This window comes from Prionailurus bengalensis, chromosome D3 (assembly GCF_016509475.1).
Source record: "Prionailurus bengalensis isolate Pbe53 chromosome D3, Fcat_Pben_1.1_paternal_pri, whole genome shotgun sequence".
NCBI lineage: Eukaryota > Metazoa > Chordata > Mammalia > Carnivora > Felidae > Prionailurus > Prionailurus bengalensis.
Genome location: NC_057356.1, coordinates 62272227 through 62286399, shown reverse-complemented (window position 1 = coordinate 62286399; position 14173 = coordinate 62272227).

Here is a 14173-nt window from a genome sequence, read left to right as displayed (position 1 = left end):
TGGTACCCGGACTGCAATGGAGGAAGGGTTAACCGAGCTGGGGCTTTGTACAGCGGGAGCCTCCATCTATAATCTCTTGTTTTTCTAGGCTGGGAGGAGGAGAAAGGAGCCTTGGGGGAGGAAAACACAGAGTGCCCTAATCTTATGATAAAAATAATATGATTCCTATACCTGCTATCTCTCCCCACCAGGTTTCTGCTCCCTCCACAGAACACTAGTAATGCCCATAAATGTCGGTTAAAATAAAAATTTCTGTTCCATTAAACATATGAAAAATATGTTGCATTGAATACAGTTGGTTTGGGAAATCTGTTTTTATCCCTCCTAGCCAATCGTCCATACTAACTGCAGCTGCCACAAGTGGCAGCACATTGGGCGGGGGCTGAGACCCGAATCAGAGTTAGGCTGCCCTATACTGTGGATGTCCAATGTGAGCCATGTGTATCTGCACATCAGGCTGATGCTGTTCACGTTCTAGGGTACACAGTGTGGCCAACCTCCTCTGGGAATTCAGGTGGGTTTGTGTTCTTGAGGGAAATGTGGTCTGCTTTTGTTTGCATTCTGAGGGGCTTGAACCACAGTGGTGCACCCTAAGCCAGGGTGGGCTCTCTCAGCACATAGCCTGAGACTTTAGGGTCAGTCTGTGCTGGCTTCTGATCCATGTGGCAACAGACCTGGCTATGCTAACTCACTTTGGGTGTAGTGGCTGATGTGGGAACATGTGTTTACCAACCACTTGTATGACATAATTTCTTGTCTGTCTACCATATGCAGTGCCCTGTCCTGGAGACACTGCTCAGTTACTAAGCATCTTCCAAGGGTCAGAAGCTTGCCATGTGACCTCCTTGATGGGGTTGTTATTATCTTTTCCTCCATTTAAAAAAATGTTTATTTATTTATTTTGAGAGACAGAGAGGGAGAGGGAACACATGTGAGTGGGGGAGGGGCAGAGAGAGAGGGAGGTGGAGGATTTGGAAGTGGGCTCTGTGCTGACAGCAGAGAGCCTGATGCGGGGCTTGAACTCATGAACCACAAGATCATGACCTGAGCCAAAGTTGGATGCTTAACCAACTGAGCCATCTATGTGCCCCACCTCCATTTTTATGGTAAGGAAACTGAGTCAGAAAAGATACTTGGCTATGGTCAGGTCCTTTAATAAATGAAGCCTTTCCAGACAAATTCCTCACCTCCTTCCCACCTTAGATATGACCCTTCAACCATGGCAGTTCCACTAACATATTCTGTATATGAGGTACTTTCTTTTCATGCAACTTCTTTTCATATGCATCCTTTTCCCTTTCTTTAACTGCAGTTCACTCTTCAAGATTACTTTGCCGATGACAAATACAGAGCAAGTAAGGAAACTTACTTTATTTAGGTATTGCAATAGGGAGAACCCTGGAAATCTGAAGATCAGGGTGTCTCAGCAGGATGGCTTTGCCTTAGATTTTTATAGAAAGGACAGGAGAAATTACAAGTAGGGTGATTTTACCTTTGGGATTGGTTTTGAAATCACAAGTCTCAGCTGAACAGGAACTGCATGTAGTTAATTTTAGGAGGACAATTCTTTTTCTTTTTTTTTAAGTTTATTTATTTTTGAGAGAGAGAGAGAGAGAGAATATCAGGGAGGGGCAGAGAGACAGGGAGAGAGAGAGAATCCCAAGCAGGCTCTGTACTGTCAGCAAAGAGCCTGACTCGGGTCTCGAACTCATAAACCATGAGGTCATGACCTGAGCTGAAACCAAGAGTTGGATGCTCAAACGGCTGAGCCACCTAGGTGGTGCCCCAGGAGGACAATTTCTAATCTGTTACTAATTCATGAGTCTAAGAGTGGGGAGTTGGAGGGTCTGTGCCTGGCTTTTTAGAAGTTCAGGCAAAAGAGGCAAGGACTGTGTTGGGCTTTGTCACAGGTAAACAGAGGAGGCATCTGTGACTCTTCTTGGAAGTTGTGAGAAAGAACAGACCAGCATTCTTCTGTAAGTCATAGTGGAAGTGTGATTCTTATGGCAAGCCACTCCCCAGAACACAGAAGGGTGTGTGTGGCGGGGCGATTTCTTAACCATGCTGTTTTCATGGCTCAGGTAAAGGTCAACATTGGGAGTTATCTCCCAGTTCCCCCAGTCTGGATTAGGGGCTTCTTCTCTTTGCTCCCAGAGTACCCTAGATCCGAGTCTATCATCACACTCATTACACTGCATTTACTTAGGTGTTGACTTGGCTGATTTCCAGTTAGCCATCAGTTTGGAGACAATGAGTGTCTCCTTGCTTTTGTATCCATAGCGAGCTAGGTGCCTGGCCTGCTGGAGGCTCTCATTTGTTGTGAGTGTAGAATGGGTAGATACCAACTGGTAGGGGGGATTTTAAGGTAAAGAGAAAGTCTGAACAAAGACACAGTGAATGAAGCTGGCTGGTGCAGAGAGGAAGGTGAAGGGTAGGGCTGGGAGCAAAAGCCCCCCCTTGTGCCCACAGCAGCTATGAGGGCCTCTCCAGTCCATTCCTAAGTTGGGGCAGTGGATGCCCTTCAACACACTTTGTCATTTTTTCCTGGAGCTTGGTCTTAAGTGATCCTGGGCTGTCACTTTCACCCTTTCCCCTGTGGCTGATTTTTCTCCAGTTCTGATGACACTGCTGTCAGAAAGTTTTTCCTGGCAGTTCAGCAAAGGGAAACGGAGGGTATTGTATTCCATCAGTAGCACATGAATCCCTTCTCTTCACACTGCTTCCGCCCTACAAATATTTATAGATATCATTATGCCTCCCTTAGCTATCATTTATCCAAGCGGTAACAGCACCAGTCTTTCCATCTTGCCTCATAAATCAACCCCTCCAGCCCCTGTAATCATCTCCCTGCTCCTCTCTGAACTCTCCAGAGTCTGTCGACATCTTAATAAGGTACCCCAAACCAAAGGCTGCTCTCTACCACGGTACTAAAGCAATTACCTGCCTATTAGGGGAATGGCATATGCTAAAAAGACACTTTGGCCTTGTGGATGCCATTGTGGAGTTCAAGCTCATTTCTCACATGTGGCCACTTCTCCCTCCAGAACGTTTTCTGTGTGAATGCTGCCATTGTGCCCCTTCTCTCTCTGCCACTTGCTGCCCAACAAAGATCAGAAGTGGGGTTTGCTCTTTCCCAGTATCCTACTGGACTCTCCTTTCTAAATTTCACCTTTCTTTGGGCTTTCATAGTGGCCTACAGTAGGGTCCTGATGTCTTCATTGTGGAGTTCTATTTCAAACTCCAGGCTATTCCCACTCCCTGGTGCCCTATCAAGGCATGTCAACTGGGCCTTAAGTTTGGGAGACCTGTGTTCAAACCCCAGGTCTAACATGCTGGCCCAGTGGAATGACTTTGGGGAAGTTATTCAACTTCTCTGAACCTCAATTATCTTATCTGTAAAATAGGGATAAGGATTATATCCAACTCATGAACTGTTATGAGAATTAATGGAAAAACATATATTAATAATACTCAATTGAAGTTGCTATTATTATCCTCTTCCTCCAGTGTCCTTCTTCTTTTCTTTTGGCTTATTATCTTGGATGGGGATTTAGACCAGTGATTTATAAATCAAAGGGGAAGAAGCCTATTTTCCTCAATTACCTAGACATTTTAGGGGAAAAGTGGCTTTAAATGAGACTTTTATTCATTATTCCTTTCTTTGAGATACAGAGGTGCTCTATAGTGATGTAGAATTGCAAAAAAGAAACCCTGGTTGGCTTTATTATTTACTCATTTTCATGATTCTTGCTAAAAATAACCAAGAAGGAGAAAAGAAACCCACAGAATATGTGTGCTTACTGAGGAATTAAGTGACATTTCTTCTGAAGCAGCCATGATACTATCTACAAAAGCTAAATAAGGCATAGAATAATTTGACAGTATTAGAGAACATTGAAATAAATGAACTGATGAAGATTATGTGAGAGGTACCTCTACAGGTATATCTGAGTCTAATTAGGAAAACAGAGCCTCCACCAGGTTATTCAATTGTAGGAATTTATTTTGGGCAACTAGTTAAAAAGGTCTTAAAAAGATAGGAAAACCAGTTATTAGCAACAGTAGGAAGATGCTACTGACTGGAGGGAGCAAAGGAATGGTGGTATTACTAGAGCCCTAGGGCCAGGCTGCCTTGAAGGGATTGAAACTATTTTGGTCACTACAACCAAGGAGGAGGGGCAGCACTGTTCAAGATGCCCCCCCCCCTCCCCCAGGGAGTGAGGAAGGATTCCTATTCTTCTATTTTCCTCCTCTTCATTTTCCACCACTGGCTGAGCTTAGCCAGAAATTATTTGGCAAGAAAAAAAAATGTGAATCAGCCCTTGTGATACAAAGCAGAGAAGGGGAAGGGCAGGGAATGGATCTGAGAGCAAGCAGGTGAATTGATTGCACAGCAAGAATCATTAACACAATTTCTATAAATGGCAGTCGATAAGATGCCCTAGTCTAGGGGGCTAGACTAATGGCTAAAGGTATCTCTCCATCTCCGTCTCTATCTCCACGTCCAGTTTTATGTCTCCGTCTACCTCAATCTCACAGATTAAAGGAAATGTGCTCTCCTGTTAAAGAAAAACAAATCCTTCCTATTAGTTAGGGTCTAGTCAGGAGACAGAAACTGTATCAATTGTTTTGAATGGGGTAAAATTTCCCCCCAGTTTTTTTTATTGAGATATAACTGACATATAGCATTATTTAAATTTAAGGTGTGTCGCATGATTTTATATATATATATATAATCTTTTTAACTATATATATATACATATATATCAATATATATGTATATATGTGTGCGTATATATATATATATATATACAGTGCAAAATGATTACATGATAAATGCAGTTGATGTCTGTCACCTCTCATAGTTACATTTTTTTCCCTTGTGGGGAGAACTTTTAAACTCTACTTTCTTAGTAAGTTTCAAATATATAATATTGTGCTGTTAGAAGGTAAATTAAATATTAATAACTGATTACTAGGTAAAAGGTGGTTATCTGCTAAAAGGGATAAGTGGGAGCTGTAGAAGGTAACAAAGGTAGCAACTAGGGAAAGCAACATTACCCTTAAGGTTGAAAAATCAAAGTGAATAAGAAGGAACTTGGGATCTTGGAGGAAGACCCTTGATGCTAAGATTCAGCCCACTACCTTTCTGACATAGAAGCAAATGTCCATGGCAGTGTCCCAGCTGGAATATCACAAAGTAGGACCAAAAAAAAAGAAGGCATGGTTCAAGTTAAGAAGCAATAAATTAATAACTGACACACCTGCCAAATGTTCATTGACCAAGTTTGTCTTTCCACTTTGCTTTTTAAACAATTATACCGGGGGTAAATTTCAAGACAAACTCAAATCCGTATATTTGATTAAGGCTGGAACTATAGGCAGCCATGAGTGTGGCTTTAGATAGTCTATATGTGTCTTAAAGGCTTCCACCAGGTGTGATTCATTACACTGAAAGGCTGCTAAATATGGAGTCTATCTTGATTGAATCAACAAGAGGAAATTCCCCTGTCTGTGGGAAGAATGCTATAGTAAAAACTTAGGAAATTGCTTCTCTTTCCTCCTTGCTTATCTAAGTCAGATCCTTGCTTCAAGGTTCAGTTGAAGTCCCATCCCCCTGACCAGCTGACATCATCTCTTCCTCAACACAAATCTTTTTTATGGTGTTTTTATTCAACATCATACATTTGAAAAAGCCTAGTTGTGTGTTTGTGGTGTGTGTGTGTGTGTGTGTGTGTGTGTATTTAGTAAACCTTGTCTCACCAGTCGGATTGTCAATTCCTTGATTTCTTTGACAGGAAGCACCTTGTCTAGTAATAGTCAAGCTCACTGGGACACGCAGTCTGTACCTTGTGAATTTACTGAATCTGAGGGAGGTTTATGCAGTGGGTATGATACTTAGGCCTGACTCACACCTTGCAGATAATTTGAATTTTGAGAAATGGGAAGGAATTTTTCCATGTGAGAAAGCATGCACATGAACAACGGTAGGATTGTGCGTATGTGTGTTGGCTATGATGGTGAGATGAGTCTCTTTCCTAAACAACAGAAGCAGACTGCATGATGGACAACATAGACCCTAAACATTGGGCTGAAGATCAGCAAACAGGAAGCAGACAGGGGAGTCCAGGGAAGAAAGCAAACATGAGATAAATATTCTTGTCCCTTCTTCCATCTCAAAATCCTTGTCCAGTGCCTTTGCATATTGATGAATTCAGGGGTGCATACAACACCCCAGTTAATAAGCAGTAATCTCCATTCAGGAAATTGTTTTATTATCCGTAGAATTCTGAGAAAATGCTGGTCCTCTTGGTACTGTTTGTCCTTGCTGAGTGAGTGTGAGAGATGGAAGATCTATCAGGGCATCTCTTCACCATCTTTTCAGAGCTGCATTGTTCCGAGCACAATATGGTCTCTTCCCCTGCCTTTTGTCCATTCCTTTTTATTTTTTTTTGAGAGAGCGGAAGCTCCCTGTGCTTAGACAGATTGTCCCTGACTTAAATCTCATCATCAGGACCTGCTTCTTTGTACTCACCCAGAATTTTAGTCTTTATTTACCTGGGACTGGTTATACCAAAATGTACTTTCTCCAGCATTATTCATTATCTTTCCTATTTTGGTTTTTGCTGAAGAATATTCTCCGGAAAGGTGGATGGCAGTGATTGCCTTGGGTGCTGTGTTCCAGCACCCAACACCACTATAGCCTAGGGACATTGTGTGTTCAAAAATGAAAGGAAAAAAAAAGAAAAGAACCCAGTTCATATACTCCTACTTTTTCCCTGTCTCTCCAATCCCATTGTAAAATGAATTGAAATGCCCGTTTCCTCATTTCTTCCTCCCTTCTTATCTCCCCACATATTTTCAGAATACCTTTTATGTGACATTTATCCAAGAAACAAAGGCAACCAAAATTCAGCCATAAGCCTGGAGGGAACAAGATATTTAAATATTCAGTATTTATTGAATATATATTATTTTCCAGTAGCTTTATACATGTTTACTCAATTTTCACAACAATTGGGCCAAAAAGGAATTGGGCCATTCTGCAGATGAAACTTGGAAAGTGAAATGATTGGCCTATGATGACATAGGCTGCGAAAGGCTGAGCCATACTCAAATGCAGGTCTTCCCAAAGCCTGTGTTTTCCACTCTTCTGTATTCAGAGCCAATGCAGGGATAAGCACGTGGTCACTGCACAGGAAGATAAATGCTGTAGGCAGCAGCACCCTGGGAGAACATTGAGGAAGCAGATGAGCTGTGGGTTCCCCTGAGGCCTTTTTCCTTCATGGGTCTTCTCAATGGTCTTTATAACTCAACCTTCCTTCAGGGAAAAGATTGAGAAGAAGGTTGTCCAAAGGCAACAAAGTAGCTGGTTACAACCAGGTGCAGGGCTATCATTTAAAGGGAAGCTATAGATCCTTTCCCTGTATTTCCAGGTCCAGATGGAACCAAAGAATGGCTGTCAGAGGAAAATTGGTATTGACTTAGAATCAGGAAGTGCATTTGATAATTTGATCTGCTTGAAATGGAATTGAGGAGCATCCAGCTCTCCCTGCCAGCAGAGCCCAGACCTCTATGTCCCTTCCAGCCCTATGACTCTGTGATAAATAATTTTGGATTCTCCCTCAGGCTCCACAATTCAGCTCTCAACGGGTAGCAGTCACTCCTTTTAGTGATCATTTATTTCTTGCAGCTTATGGTTAGAGCCAAGAGACTGGAAACTCTATGAGCCCCAATTCCTAGATAGATTTTGTGTAGCCTCGTTTAAGAAAATCAATGCACTAGCATGTGTTCTCAGGAAAGCAAACAGACAAGGAAAGCACCACTGACCTAGCATTTGTTAAATATGTGAGTAGTGTGTTCCTGATTGTGTGTGCATCAAGGTGGATAAAGGAATTATGCAGGGTAAGAAATTCTACACACTGAGAAATGGCTAACATCTGAGGCTGCATCCAAACAATACCATCTATTAAAGAAAAGTGAAAATAGTTTATCAAAGAATCCCAAGCATCTTGAAATGTGGTACTTAATTAAAAAGCATCAGTATTTTACACTGTTGTGTCAACTTGAATTTAGATTTTAATTAATTAAAAAACACTGAATTATTATAGCCAATCTAGAACTTAATTCCAAAAGGTTTGGCCACCGAAAGAACAAAATCCTGAAGGAAAATTCTAGAGTTACATTTTTTCTTATCACTGCTGAGGCAAAAATTTTTTTACTAATACTATTGGCTTTTGGTCATTTCTGACAGGAATAAATTTAGCCAACTTTGGTTTAAAAGACTAAAAAAATGTGGTCATTTATTCCTTAAATTAACCCACCACTCTTCCTAGATTCCTTTCAACTCCATTTTCTAGGGAGTAGTCAAGGATTTATTCAAAATCATGCAATGCTTAAAATAATCATTATTCCCTCTATTATAGGTGGTATTATATCCGGGGCCTTCTCACTTACAGGCATGTCTGTCAAAGGGACCATTTTTCAGGCTCACAGTTCCCAAGACTCTGTCACTTTCTTACTTACAGAGGCCCAAAATGGAAACTATTTTTCTTTTCATTATGAGCTGTCACTTTTTCATCTTGGCACTGCAATGATAGACTTTCATTCATCTTCTATATTACCTTTCCTGAAACCTCTGACACAGACTGACACAATGCAAAATGCAGGAGATCTTGGAGCATACGTTGGCAATTTTGAGGGAAGGCAGCCGCTTGTCTCGCTCCGTTATTTTAAATATATATTGAAAATGCCGAGATTCCCGATGTGGTAGACTGGAAATGCTAATGTGCCATGCTCTGTTTCTACCCGTCCTTATAATGTCTGTTCCCTGGCCCCAAATCAAAGTGAAGAGTTGGCAGAGGGCACAATTGTTGCCAAGGCTTTACCAGAGTGGAGGGCAAGAGGAAAAAGTTTGCTTTAAATCCATGCGGACATGAGGCAGAAGAGGGGAATGAGGGTTATATTTTCTCAATTCCTTCTGAGATTACCGAGGAGACCATTGATTCTTAGTTGTGTGTTGGACGACGCCAATGACAAAATAAGTCCTTAGGTGAGTCTATTCCTCTCACAGCCGCAGACCGTGAATAGAAAGGCAGTGACATCTCACTATCCAACATCAGTGTCCAGGCACACTTCTGTGTTTCTGTTCTCAGTGGAGTGGCTCCAGAAGCATTTCGCATGGCATGGGACACCCAAGGCACAGAAGGATGAAAAGAATAAGAGAAAGCCAGGTCCAGTTTATATCATCTGCTTTCAGACCATACTGAATTTTGATTCTACATTTTATTCAGAAATATGAATATCCAGGATATCCACAAATCCTTGTCATACCTGGATTCTGGACGGTGCCAGAGGGGAAACATCTTACATTCTTGACGTTCACGTTTTTAAGGGGACATCGGGTTAACTCTTAGTGAATTTATGAAAAAGACAAAGTTTGTTGCATTGTTCCATTTTTAATTGAATCTAGAAATTTAGTGGGTTCAAATGTTTATTACTGAGTACATTTCTGTAGCAAAACAAGCAGTATAGGGACATCCATCAGGAATGAGACAGTGCCAACATAGCCATCATCTGTGAAATGGGTCTCACACCTGCTCTTTAATTCTGTGCTCTGTTTGACCAAGCCCCAGTTATGTAAAACCTTATCAAGTGGCCTCTCATCTAGGAGTCTCACTTGACTTTCTCAGACAGATGTTTTGTCTTCCCTGTAAATTATAAACTATTTATAATTAGAGGTTGGGTCTTATTTAATGTTATATCCCCAGCGCTTTTCACACTTCTTGCTTAACAAATATCTGCTGATTGAATAAATGAATGGTAGAAAATCCTGACCAGATTCATTGCCCGTTTATTTTCTTTTTAATTTTTTTTAAAGTTTTAATTTATTTCTTTTGAGAGAGAGAGTGAGTGAGAGGGCACACATGCATGGAACAGAGAGAGGGGGAGACAATCCCAAGCAGGTTCTGTGCTGTTAGCAATAGCCTGACATGGGGCTCGATCTCAGGAATGGTGAGATCATGACCTGAGCTAAAATCAAGAGTGGAATGCTAAACCGATTGAGCCACCCAGGAGTTTCTCATTTATTTTCAATTCTGACCTTGGCTGTGAGCCATTAGAGGTGTTTTCTTTTCACCAGGTGAGTGCTTTAAAACTGCATGTTGGAATGCTTTTAGGTTGGGCATGAGCTTTTAAATTCTCCACTACACTCTTCATGCATTTATTATTATTATCTGACTCAGTTGAGCTTGAAGTTTTGGATTCTTTCATCCCATTATTGACTGGCATTACAACACCCTACCTTCACAGTGTTTTTTTTAAATCTCTTCTTGTTACTTTTACTTTTGTTACCTTTGTTCTGAACCTCACAAAAACCAGGGACATTGTCCCACTCATGTGAGATCATAAATATTGTTGGCTTCCCCTCAGGGGCAGGCTTAGTTGCCACTCAGCCATACCTAGAGAACCGAGCCCAATCTGTGTCTGAATGGGAAATCATTGTCTGTGTGTGCTTCTAAACCCAGCTCTGAGTGTTAAATATTGGAGCATTATGGAAGATGGAGGATGTGAAGATAAGAGGATAAATAAAAGGGAGGTGAAAAATTGAGGAAAGGGAAAAATTCCAAGTTTTACCTGGAAAACTAAAGAAAGTCAACTGAAAATTGATTTTAAAAGATAAGAGAATAAAGTGGCTGAATACCAAAATAGTACATAGAAATGAATGATTTTTATATATTTGTTCAAAAATATACACACATATAAACATGAAATTAGAATATATAGTGGAAAGATATATAATAGTATTTTTTATTTTTTATTTTATTTTTTGAGGGGGAGGCAGGGGCAGAGGAAGAGAATCTTAAGCAGACTCCACACCCAGTGTGGAGACCAACTTGGGGCTCAATCTCATGACCATGAGATAATGACCTGAGCTGAAATCAAGAGGCAGATGCTTAACCAACTGAGCTGCCAGGTGCCTCTATAATAGTAATTTTAAGCAATTTTTGAGGTATATTTGACATATAATAAGTTGCATATATAAAAATGTATAATTTGGTAAGTTTGACATATATGTGTATATATATATATATATATATATATATATATATATATATATATACACACACATGCATAAAACCGTCACCACAATCAAGATAGTGAACATAACCATCACCTTCAAATGTTTTATCATGAAAACATTGATATAGTCAATGAAGTATAACAAAATGGAATACTACATAAAAACATAAGGTGCTCGTTAGGTAAAAGATGACTAGAAAATTTAATTTAATTTTAAATTAAATATAAATATAAAATTTAATAAATGTATATGATAGATGAAAAGGTTTGTTATTTAATATATAAAGAGTTTCTACAGATCAATAAAAAAGACAAATAACCTGATAGAAAACATGGGAAAAGAGATTAATATACAGTTCATAAAGAAAGAAATAGCTTTTTAACAAATATGTTCAACTCCACTGAAATAAGGGAAGTACAAAGTAAAGTTATAATGCTTACCACTTTCCATCTAATAAATGAAAAAACTTATAAAGATATATAACCCTGCATATTAATTATTGTGAGGAAAAAGCACTCTCTTTCCACTTTGGTTGGAATTAGGGCCTTTATGGAAGACATTTTGGGAATATTATTCAATTAAAAAAAATCACACTCCACTGAAGCCAGAACAGGATTTCTAGGTTTTTCTTCTACAGATAGACTAGCATGTGTGCTAAATGATATATGTGCTAGGAATTTTTTTTTTTCATCATTGTCCTAAGAGCAGGAGTTTAAAACTCAAATGCCCTAACATATGGGACAAGTTCCTCAGTAGGAACCCTCTACTGTCCTAATGTTAATGCTTTACTAGAGGGAAAAACAACCTTAGCTTGACAAAAGTTAGGCCTCCAGTATCCTGTGAATCTTCTTTAGCATCTGAAAATCTCATTGGAAACTTCCCTGGGCTTTACCTTCCCCAACTCCCAACTATATAACCAGCCTCTCCTCATGGTCCCAGGGCAGCTCTTTCTGCCCATGGCCTATCCCCGTGCTGTAATAAAATCACCTTTTTGCACTAAAGATGTCTTCAAGAATTCTTTCTTGGTCATCAGCTTCAGACCCCATGAATTCCCCCATCACCCAAAACCTCATCAATTATATACACTGAATTGTCTGTTGGTCTCTTCCTTGCTAACACCTTCATTTAAATAAAACCTGTTCTTTATTATTGTGACTTCAGTTTTCTCAGTCCAACCTTATTTATGGCATATGACCCCATTCCAGCTTCCCTTGTCTAATCCAACAGCCAGGACACCTGAACTTAAGTTATAGTAACAGTGCATTTCAGTGTCATCCTGAACTAGACTACTGGCTCTCAGTCTTAAGCAGCACAGTCACCATGAGGGCTTGTAAACTGCAGATTGCTGGTCTTATCCCCAGAGTTTCTGATTCAATATAAATATCTTGTTGAGGGGCATGTGAGCTTGTTAACAGGTTTCAAGTGATGCTGATGCTATTGGTTTTGAGGATCACAGTCTGGTAATCACTGGCCTTGAGCATTAAGCAGTGATATAGAATCCACCCCACACCCAGCCTAAGTTTAAATTTGTGTTTATGTGCATAACCAACTTTGCATCTTCAACCTACTATAAGCTTCTTTAGGACTAATCGCTTTATCCATATGGTAAAAATCTGACATTTGGTGAAAATTCATGTCATTTAGTGCAGCCCTTTTTTCAAGGGAAATGAATAAATTCTCTTTGGGGCAATGTCTAAAGAGCCCAATGTCAGCATGGCATTAAATTGCCCAGGTTCAACTTTTCGCTTAATGTTAGCGATGTACATTTGTGACATTTTTCTCTCTTTTACAATTGAAAGAGACATTTGCAATTATCTAAGAAGCAGCCCACATAAGGTGGATATTTGGCAGCTCTGGTTTTTCGGACATCAAAGGGTTCATTAACATAGATGTGAATAGGGAAGACCTGTGCCTTTATATAACTAAACTGAAAGCCTTTTTCTCCTCCACTGTCCTGTTCTTTCCTTATAACAATCCAGCTCAGGACTTGCCGGCAGCAGAGCCAAGGGTATAGGTACAGATTTTTGGCTTCCCACAATTCAACAAGAATAGTTTAAGGACCAGAGGGATGGAAACTCTCCATGAGATTCTTTCCTTCTTTGTTGTCCCATCCTTTTATTAACAACAGGTTCATTTTCAGTCTCACTTGCTCCATGCTGGTCTGGAGGAATGGGAGTGAGCCAAACCAAAACCAAATGGGAGGTTGTAACATGGAGAAATGGTGGTAGGAGTGTTCGAGTTGCAAGCTGGAGTGTTAGCCATGGATGTGTGCTGCTTAGATCTCACTGTAAGACAGTTCTCATCATTTAGGTGCAAGGAATACAGTCATTGGATGTCATTCAGCTAAAGGTGAGGCAGAGCCTTCAGGACCTGCCTCAGCTTTTGCATGAAGGCCACACTTTTCCTAGGGCCTAGCTATATATTTTTATTTTTTTTTAATTAAAAAAAATTTTTTTTAGTTTATCCATTTTGAGAGACAGAGTGAGCAGGGCAGGGGAAGAGAGAGAGGGAGAGAGAGAATCCCAAGCAGGCTCCACACCACCAGTGTAGAACCCAGTGTGGGCTTGAACCCATGAACTGTGAGATCGTGACCTAAGCCAAAACCAAGAGTCAGATGCTTAACCGACTGAGCCACCCAGGCACCCCGGGTCTAGCTATTTCTGTCCAGTGAAAGACTCCTCTAATGGGCCATCTTTGCTCTGAGTTCTCCCCATTGGGTTAGCTGAGAATTTGTTAGGCTTGAATCATGATCTGAGGCTGTCCCTGCCTAGACCTGCTTCCTGTACTATTTTTCTTTATTGGAGTCAATTCTGCACAACTAAGGCTTCCCCTGCCTAATTCTGTTTCCTTCACTCTTTTGTCTTTTACTGATTTACTTCCCAATCAATCATTTGAACCCCTAATTCCATCTAAGTTGCTGCTTCCCGGAAGACCAAGTTTGACACATCTAGACATTAGGAATATAGATTGTTCAAAGGAAGGAGATGTGATTTCCCAATGATAGCTGTGAAATGGGGGAAAAGTGTTACATAAATAAAAGGGACATTTCAAACTGCAAATGACAGCAATATTGACCATATCAGTTTCTTC